The sequence below is a fragment of the Ranitomeya variabilis genome, chromosome 3 (assembly GCF_051348905.1).
Source record: "Ranitomeya variabilis isolate aRanVar5 chromosome 3, aRanVar5.hap1, whole genome shotgun sequence".
Taxonomy (NCBI): domain Eukaryota; kingdom Metazoa; phylum Chordata; class Amphibia; order Anura; family Dendrobatidae; genus Ranitomeya; species Ranitomeya variabilis.
The window spans coordinates 232,985,252-232,998,411 of record NC_135234.1 but is presented as its reverse complement, the minus strand read 5'-3'; positions in this window follow the sequence as shown (position 1 = coordinate 232,998,411).

Genomic DNA, 13,160 nt, shown 5'->3' with positions numbered 1-13,160 from the left:
CTTTCCTAAGCTTCACATGAAGCTTAGTCTTTGGAGCTATCGGTGCACATCTTCATTTATTATTATACTATCATATACATTTATTGTGGCACATTTTTTTTGCTTCTACACATAGGAAATGAATTTCCATGATGTTTTAGTACATATATATAAATTTTCTTCGTATGGATAGTTGAGATGATAGCAATATCTTGGCAGCTTGTGGTTCACATTTGTGGTCACATATCGCTGGTTGTGCTAGACATATACTTATGACATTCCTTACAGGACTCTACTTATAAGGTCATAGGTTATTAGTTTCACGTCTCTTTTATAGATCTCATTTGAGTACATATCATTGTGGTAGTGCTTTTATCCGTTGTGGACTCATGTGTCATACTATTATGTTCATCTATGTCCTGCCTAGTAGTTGTTCTTAGCGTACATGTTTTTAGGAGAACATTTCTTGTTTAATATTCATGATGTTTGTTTTATTTATATTTTGTAATAAAATTTATTTTATGTTATATTAGTGCCTAGGCCTCCTTCAACCGCAAGTGGTAGTAGAATTTCTTGGAAGTGGTTCTCGGAATAGTAAGAACAATTCATAGAAAAGTGGGAACAGTCTGGGTAGACAATTCTCAGGAGCTGGAGACCAGAATTAGATTAAAGACTGGACACAGTACAAAAGCAATGAGTGAGAGTTCCATGTGGCTTTAAATTGGCCCAAACAGGAAAGAAGATGGCTTCCACAGGTTCAACATCGGCCATCTTAATAAAGAGTGATTGCAGAAACATAATAACAGCCTCCAATTATAAAGCGTGGAAATGCATCACAATCTGTCAAAAGTGAATAACAGCAGCCACTAGTGGTCAATCCGAAGGACAACAGTTTCCTGATGTCATTGACTATGACAAACGGTTAAAATCCATTTTCAACTAGTTGAACTAGCTCAAAGTCAAAAATTAGAGAGAGCTGAGCTGAGACCAGGATCAAACCATTTAAACTTCCTAATGTGCACACACACACAAATATATTCTGAAAATCAACCTGAAATTAATTACAGGTAAGTTTTATTCATATAACATAAAAGCTGTTTAAAGGGAACCTGTCAGGTCCGCTTACGCCATTAACCTACAGATATTTAAAGCACTGATCAGCACTGCTGTATGATGTCCTCCATGCTGTTACAGAGATAAGAATCCTAAAATGTCACCAAACTTGGTATTTTTTTCCCCCTTTTTCTTTTCTCGATATGGTAAAAGGAATGGTCTAGTTAAAAAGTACAACTCGTTCCACAAAAATACAAGCCTTCATACGACTGTGGAGAGAAAAATAAAAAAGTTATGGCTCTTGGAAAAAAACAAAAATGGAAAAAAAAAAGAAATTGCCCACTTTGGAAAGGTGTTAAAGTCTATGGGCAACTTTGTGAGAATGTACTTTTGAGTATAATAGGTTTGGTGTGAACTCTGTGTGTATGTTGGGTGCTGCTGTCTTCAGTTGCTTCTACTGTATATCAGCACAACTTCTATGCTGCAGTAAAAAACTCTTTATGTGCTTTCATCCCTTTGTACAGACAATTTTATAGTTTTTGTCCACTTTGCGCAGTGCGGAGATCAGGGTTGTAACCCTCTCCCTGCTGCTATGTTTAAAACTGAAAGAAAGGAGAGAGATATCAGAACCAGGAGCTCAGACAGATTTGTAACATTTTTGTTGATTTCTCAGCTTATACACTGTGCAATAGCACAATGGAATTTTTTTTTTAATGATAACTATTCAAAAAGATCATCAATTTTTAATAACGTTTAAGGAGCAAATGAACGATAAAAAAAAAAATGTGCAAAGGTGTCAAATATTTTTAAGCTATTCCTTATGTTCTGGCCGTCCTTACACATGTTTTGCTTCTCCTACTATAACTCTGACCTGACTTCAAGAAATGCATGGCGAGCCGCCATCGATGGGCATTTCAGCAAGACAATGATCCCAAACACACTGCCAGGGAAACTCTCAATTGGTTTCAGAGAAAGGAAAATAATACTCCTAGAATGGCCCAGCCAATTAACACCTGACCTGAATACAATAGAAAATTTATGGAAGGAACTAAAGCTCAGAGTTCATAGAAGGAGCACACTGAACCTTTAGGATTTGAAGAGTGTCTGTGTGGAAGAATGGGCAAAAACCACACCTGAGCAATGCATGTGACTAGTTTCGCCATACATGAGGCATCTTGAAGCGGTTATCACCAACACAGGCTTTTGTATGAAGTATTTCTTAAATTTCAGTAAGTGTGTCAATACTTTTTCCCTGTGTCATTCCTCATTATTAAAACTCTGCAAAGGAATACGTGGATTTCGTCCGCGCTGCCCAAATGATGAGAATCCATATATTTATTAAAGTGTGACAGTGGTTTATTCTACGCGTTTGAAGGTTTTTTGCAACCTTTTCTCCAGCAAATACCACCTCATTATTACACATAATTTACTGACATCTATGTCTTGATGTATATCTGGTGAGAATAGTAACACCTTTAGAAATATATTTACTTATACAATTGGTGACATATTCAACACTTATTCCACCCGCTGTGTATATGTGTGTGCTTATGTGTGTGTGTGTGTTATATGTGTATATATATATATATATATATATATATATATATATATATATATATATATATATATATATATATATATGTATATATATACTATATAATTGTCTAAGGGTCACTTCCGTCTTTCTGTCTGTCCTTCCTTCTGTCTGTATGTCTGTATGTTTGTCTGTCATGGATATTCATTGGTCGCGGCCTCTGTCATGGAAATCCAAGTCGCTGATTGGTCGTGGCAAAACGCCCACAACCATTGCCACAACCAATCAGTGACGGCCATAGTCTGGCGGCGAATTGGCTGCTGCTTTACTGCCCTGCAGTCAGCGCTGAGTGCTCACACAGGGTTAATGCCGGCGTTAACGGACCGCAGTGTAACGCACTCCATTAACGCAGTTAATAACCCTGTGTGACCAACTTTTTACTATTGATGCTGCGTATGCAGCATCAATAGTAAAAAGATCTAATGTTACAAATAATAATAATAATAAAAAGGTTATTCTCACCTTCCGACGTTGCGCGCTGTCCTCGGCAGTGCAAGCAGCAGGTTCCGGTGCCAAGGATGCTATGCGCGAAGGACCTGCCATGACGTCACGGTCATGTGACCGCGACATCATCACAGGTCCTGCGCTCATAGTAACCCTGGGGCCGGAAGCTGCCGCGTGCACCGCACACAGGTGCCAGGACTTCAAGGGGCCTTCGGAAGGTGAGTGTTTATTTTTTATTTTAAGTCTTTTTTAACCACGCATATAGTGCCCACATTGCTATATACTACGTGGGCTGTGTTACATACTGCGTGGGCTCTTTTATATACTACATCTCTGTGCTATATACTGTGTAGCTGGGCAATATACAACGTGACCAATATACTATGTGGCTGTGCAATATACTACGTGCTCTGTGTTATATACTACGTAACTGTGCAATATACTACGTGGCTCTGTTATATACTACGTGGCTGTGCAATATACTACGTAGCTATGCAATATACTACGTGCCTCTACAATATACTACGTGGCTATGTTATATACTACGTCACTGACCAATATACTACATAGCTGTGCAATACACTACATAGCTGTGCAATATACTACGTGGCTCTGTTATATACTACGTGGCTGTGCAATATACCACGTAGCTATGCAATATACTACGTGCCTCTACAATATACTACGTGGCTATGTTATATACTACGTCACTGACCAATATACTACATAGCTGTGCAATACACTAAATAGCTGTGCAATATACTACGTGGCTCTGTTATATACTACGTGGCTGTGCAATATACTACGTGCCTGTGCAATATACTACGTGGCTCTACAATATACTATGTGGCTATGTTATATACTATGTGGATGACCAATATACTACATACCTGTGCAATACACTACGTGGCTATGTTATATACTACGTGGCTGTGTTACATACTACGTAGCTATGTTATATACTACGTCGGTTGTGTTATATACTACGTCACTGTGCAATATAGTACGTAACCTGTGCTATATACTACCTACATATTCTAGAATACCCGATACGTTAGAATTGGGCCACCATCTAGTGTGTATATACAGTTAGGTCCATATATATTTGGACAGAGACAACATTTTTCTAATTCTGGTTATAGACATTACCACAATGAATTTTAAACAAAACAATTCAGATGCAGTTGAAGTTCAGACTTTCAGCTTTCATTTGAGGGTATCCGCATTAAAATTGGATGAAGGGTTTAGGAGTTTCATCTCCTTAACATGTTTTTAAAGGGAACAAAAGTAATTGGACAGATTAAATAATTGTAAATAAAATGTTCATTTCTAGTACTTGGATGAAAACCCTTTGTTGGCAATGACTGCCTGAAGTCTTGACCTCATGGACATCACCAGACGCTGTGTTTCCTCCTTTTTGATGCTCTGCCAGGCCTTCACTGCGGTGGTTTTCAGTTGCTGTTTGTTTGTGGTCTTTCTGTCTGAAGTTTAGTCTTTAACAAGTGAAATGCTGCTCAATTGGGTTGAGATCAGGTGACTGACTTGGCCATTCAAGAATATTCCACTTCTTTGCTTTAATAAACTCCTGGGTTGCTTTGGCTTTAGGTTTTGGGTCATTGTCCATCTGTAGTATGAAACGACGACCAATCAGTTTGGCTGCATTTGGCTGGATCTGAGCACACAGTATGTATCTGAAAAATTCAGAATTCATTCGGCTGCTTCTGTCCTGTGTCACATCATCAATAAACACTAGTGACCCAGTGCCACTGGCAGCCATGCATGCAAAAGCCATCACACTGCCTCCGCCGTGTTTTACAGATGATGTGGTATGCTTTGGATCATGAGCTGTACCACGCCTTCGCCATACTTTTCTCTTTCCATCATTCTGGTAGAGGTTGATCTTGGTTTCATCTGTCCAAAGAATGTTCTTCCAGAACTGTGCTGGCTTTTTTAGATGTTTTTTAGCAAAGTCCAGTCTAGCCTTTTTATTGTTGATGCTTATGAGTGGCTTGCACCGTGCAGTGAACCCTCTGTAGTTACTTTCATGCAGTCTTCTCTTTATGGTAGATTTGGATATTGATACGCAGACCTCCTGGAGAGTGTTGTTCACTTGGTTGGCTGTTGTGAAGGGGTTTCTCTTCACCATGAAGATTATTCTGCGATCATCCACCACTGTTGTCTTCCGTGGGCGCCCAGGTCTTTTTGCATTGATGAGTTCAACAGTGCTTTCTTTCTTTCTCAGGATGTACCAAACTGTAGATTTTGCCACTCCTAATATGGTAGCAATTTCTCGGATGGTTTTTTTCTGTTTTCGCAGCTTAAGGATGGCTTGTTTCACCTGCATGGAGAGCTCCTTTGACCGCATGTTTACTTCACAGCAAAACCTTCCAAATGCAAGCACCACACCTCAAATCAACTCCAGGCCTTTTATCTGCTTAATTGAGAATGACATAACGAAGGGATTGCCCACACCTGTCCATGAAATAGCCTTGGAGTCAATTGTCCAATTACTTTTTGGTCCCTTTAAAAACAGGGTGGCACATGTTAAAGAGCTGAAACTCCTAAACCCTTCATCCAATTTTAATGTGGATACCCTCAAATGAAAGCTGAAAGTCTGAACTTCAACTGCATCTGAACTGTTTTACTTAAAATTCATTGTGGTAATGGCTATAACCAAAATTAGAAAAATGTTGTCTCTGTCCAAATATATATGGACCTAACTGTATATATATATATATATATATATATATATATATATATATATATATATATATATATATATATATATATATATATACACTCACTCACCGGCCACTTTATTAGGTACACCATGCTAGTAACGGGTTGGACCCCCTTTTGCCTTCAGAACTGCCTCAATTCTTCGTGGCATAGATTCAACAAGGTGCTGGAAGCATTCCTCAGAGATTTTGGTCCATATTGACATGATGGCATCACACAGTTGCCGCAGATTTGTCGGCTGCACATCCCAAAGATGCTCCATACAAGGCAGGATGGATCCATGCTTTCATGTTGTTTACGCCAAATTCTGACCCTACCATCCGAATGTCGCAGCAGAAATCGAGACTCATCAGACCAAGCAACGTTTTTCCAATCTTCTACTGTCCAATTTCAATGAGCTTGTACAAATTGTAGCCTCAGTTTCCTGTTCTTAGCTGAAAGGAGTGGTACCCGGTGTGGTCTTCTGCTGCTGTAGCCCATCTGCCTCAAAGTTCGACGCACTGTGCGTTCAGAGATGCTCTTAGGCCTACCTTGGTTGTAACGGGTGGCGATTTGAGTCACTGTTGCCTTTCTATCAGCTCGAACCAGTCTGCCCATTCTCCTCTGACCTCTGGCATCAACAAGGCATTTCCGCCCACAGAACTGCCGCTCACTGGATTTTTTTTCTTTTTCGGACCATTCTCTGTAAACCCTAGAGATGGTTGTGCGTGAAAATCCCAGTAGATCAGCAGTTTCTGAAATACTCAGACCAGCCCTTCTGGCACCAACAACCATGCCACGTTCAAAGGCACTCAAATCACCTTTCTTCCCCATACTGATGCTCGGTTTGAACTGCAGGAGATTGTCTTGACCATGTCTACATGCCTAAATGCACTGAGTTGCCGCCATGTGATTAGAAATTAAGTGTTAACAAGAAGTTGGACAGGTGTACCTAATAAAGTGGCCGGTGAGTGTATATGTCCTTAGATAGGGACAATAAGTTGGGCATTATACTTACAGAGTGTGAGATCTACTAGAAGGACTGGTGGACTCATCTCACACTCTGTAAGTATAATGCCCAACTTATTGTCCCTATCTAAGCAACATGAGATGGGGTGCTTTGGATGGTAGGCTATGATTGTCAAGCCCAAAAGCATTCAGGTTGCGGGATGGGAGCTTTGAAGCAGACTTGGGTAGTTGCTAACCGGGTTTGATTGTTATATGGTGTGAATTTGACACCACGTGTTTACTTAAATGGTTGTGCACATTCTAGTGTTCTGCTTCGGATAATGTTATCTGGCTGTAAAATGCATTGTGTGTATAATGAGATGAGTACCAAAGCAGTCCCTTACATTTGAGGTTTAAGGTTACTGTATTATTGCTGAATGTGTATTTTTTAATTATTTAAATAAAAAATGATTTTATTTGAGAAAGTAAGTTATCTGTGCTTTTTCTGTTTCACGGCTATGGTTTAGCGCTGAGTGATACGGACGGATTTATAGTATTGAGCAAGTACATAGTAATATTGGATCATTGGGTTGATGTAATAATCTTGGGATCTTTTGTAGCCATTCTTCCAACTTAGGGGTCACTGCTCCAAGTGCTCTTATCACCACTGAAATCACTGTTGCCTTCACCTTCCACATCATCTCCAGTTCTCCTTTGAGGCCCTGGTATTTCTCCAGCTTCTCATATTCCTTCTTTCTGATGTTAGGGTACTGTCACACTCTGCGACTTTCCAACGATCACGACCAGCGATACGACCTGGCCGTGATCGTTGGAAAGTCGTTGTGTGGTCGCTGGAGAGCTGTCACACAGACTGCTCTCCAGCGACCAACGATGCCGAGGTCCCGGGTAACCAGGGTAAGCATCGGGTTACTAAGCACAGGGCCGCGCTTAGTAACCCGATGTTTACCGTGGTTACCAGCGTAAAAGTAAAAAAACAAAAACAAAACGTACATACTCACATTCCGGTGTCCTTCAGGTCCCTTGCCGTCTGCTTCCCGCACTGACTGAGTGCTGCCGTAAAGTGAAAGCAGATCACAGCGGTGACGTCGCCGCTGTGATCTGCTCTCACTTTCCGGACAGCAGTCAGTCAGAGCGGGAAGCAGACTGCAAGGGACCTGAAGGACACCGAAATGTGAGTATGTACGGTTTGTTTTTTTTAACTTTTACGCTGGTAACCACGGTAAACATCGGGTTACTAAGCGCGGCCCTGCGCTTAGTAACCCGATGTTTACCCTGGTTACAAGCGAACGCATCGCTGTCACACACAACGATCCAGCGATGACAGCGGGAGATCCAGCGACGAAAGAAAGTTCCAAACGATCTGCTACGACGTACGATTCTCAGCAGGGTCCCTGATCGCTGCTGCGTGTCAGACACTGCGATATCGCTGGAACGTCACGGATCGTACCGTCGTAGCGACAAAAGTGCCACTGTGAGACGGTACCCTTACTGTCACTTGGCACTGCCACATCTATTATCATTGCTGTCTTCTGATCCTTGTCTACTATCACAATGTCTGGTTGGTTGGCCAACACCTGCTTATCCGTCTGGATCTTGAAGTCCCACAGGATTTTAACCCTTTCATTCTCCACCACTTTTTCTGGGGTCTCCCACTTGGACTTAGGGGGACTTAGACCATATGCTGTGCAGATGTTCCTGTATACAATCCCCGCTACTTGGTTGTGGCGTTCGGTATACGATACGATACGATGCACTTTATTGATCCCGAGGGAAATTTATGGTATTACAGCAGCGTTACAAAACAGCATTTCAAACATTACAAACAGCATTACATAAAGTAATTACTAGATACAGACCTTGCACATGACTAACCACATTACATAACAAACAAATTTGGGCGAATGTAGGTACTTAAATCTCTGATAATTGCCATTAGTGCACCAGCCATAGGTCATTGTCATTTTTCACCCTTAGGAAATTGTTATATATCCCCATAGCAGTAGGCACAAACTATTTCCTGAATTTCTCCTTCTTGCACCTACTGTAAGTATGATTAGACGACTGCTGAATGTGCTCTTCTGTTTCAAGCACAGCTCGTATAGTGGGTGTGTATTATTGTTCATTATAGCCGTACACTTCATCTGAATCTTCCACTACCTCCTCAAGAGTCAAGATTGAGGCCAACAGCTGCGCTTGCTATCTTGATAAGGCACACCACTGCCCCAGCAAATGATGGCAAAAAAGATGGCGCTTGCCACAACGGACTGGTAAAACATTTCAAGCATTTTACTGCACACATTGAACATGTGCCGCTATGATTAGTGCCTCTGTGCTGTCTCGGAGTCCAGCTTTCTCCAGCCATTGGTAGGATTTCTCCATGTCAGCCGCCTCCATTATCTGTCGATGGTACGTCCCATGGAGCGGCTTGTCTTGCCATGATGCTTCATGTTCCTGTTCTTCCTTCCAGATCTGTTGATTTTGCTGCCTTAGGGTATGTGTCCACGTTCAGGATTGCATCAGGATTTGGTCAGGATTTTACGCAGGTAAAATCTGCACCAAATCTGCACCTGAAGTCACTGGCAGGTCACCTGCGTTGTTCATGCGTTGTTTGAGCATTGTAAGGACATGCTGCGTTCTGAAAAGACGCACTGCATGTCTGTTTCCGCGGGTCTGCCGCATGCGTCTTTTAATGCATAGTGGAGATGGGATTTCATGAAATCCCCTCCACTATGCTGTAACATCCGGATGCTGCGTGTTTGACGCTGCGGCTCTACGCAGCGTCAAACACGCAGCGTTTCCTGAACGTGGAAACATACCCATAGGCTTTCTCTCAGCATCTCATCTTTTGGTGCCATTTTCCTGATGTATTCCTGGATACTCCTTGTTTCATCCATGATGGTGGTGCAGCGCCCCAGAGTCCTGGTCGTTGCAGTACTGTGGCTCCGCCACTAAGGGGAGCTATGGTACGTCTGATGGCACTGAAGGAGTTCATCTGACCAGGTATCACAGAAACCAATACATTTCACAGCCGGGTCTCCAGGGGGAGCTAAGGGTTCTATTTATTAGGCCACTCCTCACATACTGGTAAAACTGGGGGTCAGGCAGGAAGTTAGGGAGAAAGCTGACTGGGTTGGAACCAGGCAACACCTTGTGGCAGAGGGTGTTGTGGGGGAAGATTCGGTAGGGCCCCTGTCAGGGGTGGGATCCTGACAGAGGCCTGGCAACATGAGAGAACGTCACGGGACCATGCCTGCTCAGCATAGCGGCGGTGCCCAAGGAAGGATTAGAAGCGAGATAGATTGTGCTGAGTGAGAAACGAGATCAAAGCGACAAGGAGAATACCAGTAGGAGTCGTGCTGTGAGACCGAGGCAACATCCTACTGAGGCGCACAACCGGCGGCCGGAACGCCGAGGAAGTATTTATAAATCTAGCTTCAAGCAATACTTTAAACCAACGGCAGGACAGTCAGTCATAGGCAGGCTGTCTCACCTAAATCACCTACGAAGACATAGGGGGCAACTTGTGGAGAGGGGCGACTCTAGGGTCCCGGAAAAGCTCCGAGCCTACCCGTCATACGGGTGCCGTCCTAACCGTAACATCAGGGAGGGACGGAAGATTAGCAGAACATCATCTAATCGAGTTGTGAGGGAACTTAAGAAACAGACACAACAGTTGTGGGGACTTTCCGTAAGCACAGCAGGGAAGGACCACAACACATAGCGCTAGCAGGAAGGCACAGATTTCCACCTGCAAAGAGAACTCTGGAGGTGCCATTGGACCGGCCGGACTTGCGCAGCCTGGTTAACCGTATTCCGGATTGAGGACCCAGAGATCTTCAGTAAAGAGGTAAAGAGACTGCAACCTGGTGTCCTCGTTATTTACTGCACCGCACCACCACCACCATCCACATCCATCATACCATTTACTGTACGCCCCTCAGCAGGGTCACGGACCGGGCCTAGCCACCGTGACAACCCCAGAGCAGAGACTCACAGGCCCGGTACCGGGTACCCCTCGGCCCTGTGGCAGTGGGGGCGCTACAGTGGCTTGGATGCTTATCAAGCCTCAACCATCCTCTTTTCTGTTGGTATACAATCTTTGTATGTTAGACTTGGGTTAGAGACCTCCATGCATTGTGAGGAGCTTTCGTGTCTTCACATCTGCAGCTTCCATCTCTTCTTTTGGCCAGCACACTATGCCAGCAGGGTATCTGATAACTGGCAGGGCATATGTACAGTATTAATGGCATGGATTTTATTCTTCCCATTTAGCTCACTCTTCAGGACCTGTCGTACCCTTTGATGGTATTTGGATGTTGCTGCTTTCCTTGCCTCCTCCTCATGGTTACCATATTCCTGTGGGATGCCGAGGTACTTGTAGCTTGTCTGTACATCTGCTATGTGCCCTGCTGGTAATTCCACTCCATCAGTCTTGACTACCTTGCCTCTCTTTATTACCAACCGGCAACACTTCTCCGGTCCTAAGGACATCCCGATGTCTTCGCTGTAGATCCTTGTCAGGTGGATCAGTGAGTTGATGTCTCGTTCATTTTTTGCATATAGCTTGATGTCATCCATGTAGAGGAGGTGGCTGATGGTTTTTGTTAATGTTGATGATTATGGCTTACAGCCAATAAAAAACAAAAAGTAATTATCTGGGTAAATTAGAATACTTTATAACACCAGCTTGAAAAAATTATTTTAAAATACGAAATGTTGGCCTACTGAAATGTATATTCAGTAAATGCACTCCATACTTGATCGGGGCTCCTTTTGCATCAATTACTGCATCAATGCTGCATGGCATGGAGGCGATCAGTCTGTGACAATGCTGAGGTGTTATGGAAGCCCAGGTTGTTTTGATAGCAGCCCTCAGCTTTTCTGCATTGGTGTCTGGTGTCTCTCATCTTCCTCTTGACAATAACCTATGGGGTTAAGGTCAGTTTAGTTTGCTGGCCAAACAAGCACAGTGATACTTTTGTTTTTAAACCAGGAATTGGTACTTTTGGCAATCTGGAAAGATACCAAGTCCTGCTGGAGAATTAAGTTTCCATCTCCAAAAAGCTTGTCGGCAGAGGGAAGCATGAAGTGCTCTAAAATTTCCTGGTAGATGGCTGCGCTGAATTTGGTCTTGATAAAAAACAGTGCACCTACACCAGCAGATGACATGGCTCCCCAAACTATCGCTGATTTGGAAACTTCACACTGATTACGGTGGCCCTGAAAATAACAAGGTCACATAAATTGTATATATACGTTTGCCTGCTGAATAAAAAATCCTCTGCACGGTTTCCCTGAAGGCTAATATGGATCTCACCAATATACAATTAGCTAACCACCATTCAAATATAAATTGCGAAGCACAACGCTCCCCCCAGTTAATGGGGTTGTCCGGTCTTCTTCTGATATAGTGCATGTTGTCAGGACTCTATGGCCAGAGAGTGTGCGGTCATGTGACCTCAAGTATACGATTTGTATTTTTCTGGATACATTTCAACTAGAAGATTTTTTTTATTTAGGAGGCAAATGAATCTATGCAGTATATGTGACCTTGTTATTTTCAGGGATGCAGTGATCAGTGCTGCAAGGAAGGTCTGATCAGATGAAGAGGAATAAAACAAAATTACTGTAATCAGATGTGATGTCTCCTGTAAGTAACTGGATGTAGAATGGGCGTCATTAATAGGCTGTATGCCAGACACTGAGCACTACATCTGTGTGACTGGCACCCTATATAAGCTTTAGCCATATGCAATTCTAATACTAGACAACCACCTCCTCCATAAATCAAAAAAAGGGAAAAATCCAGCTTCCAAAACTAATCAAATTTATTGAAAGTAAAATGCAAAGTCCAAGAACATGGTAGACAGGAGAATGAGTAGCAGCAGGCTACGCGTTTCGAACAGTATGTTCCTTTTCAAAGCTGCTCCATATGCATCACAGCAGGGTTAAATACCAGCCATAGCCAATCAAAATGATTGAGCCTATCACCTGACATATATGTAAATGCATAGAAAAAAGAAAAAACAATGTAGACATACAAATACACAAGGAAAAACATTTAAAAAGATATACAAAAGTAATGACCTAATAGTGAAACATGATTTCTTTGCAAGCATTTAAACCCGCAGCATAGCAAGTGTTCAAACAGAGCATCCAATAGGCTTCACGCGTCATTAAGCGTCTTTTAAAGTCTCCTCCTCTGGTTGACATCGCAAGTCTCTCAATGCCGATAATCCGAAGGAAGTCTGTGTTCCCTTGATGACAGGTGACAAAATGCTTAGATGCATAAGACATGGAACGATTACTATTAGTAGAAAGAAGAATGTCAGTAATGTGCTCAGAAATACGAGTTTTAAGCATGCGAGTAGTGCATCCTATGTAACTCAAATTGCATTTGATA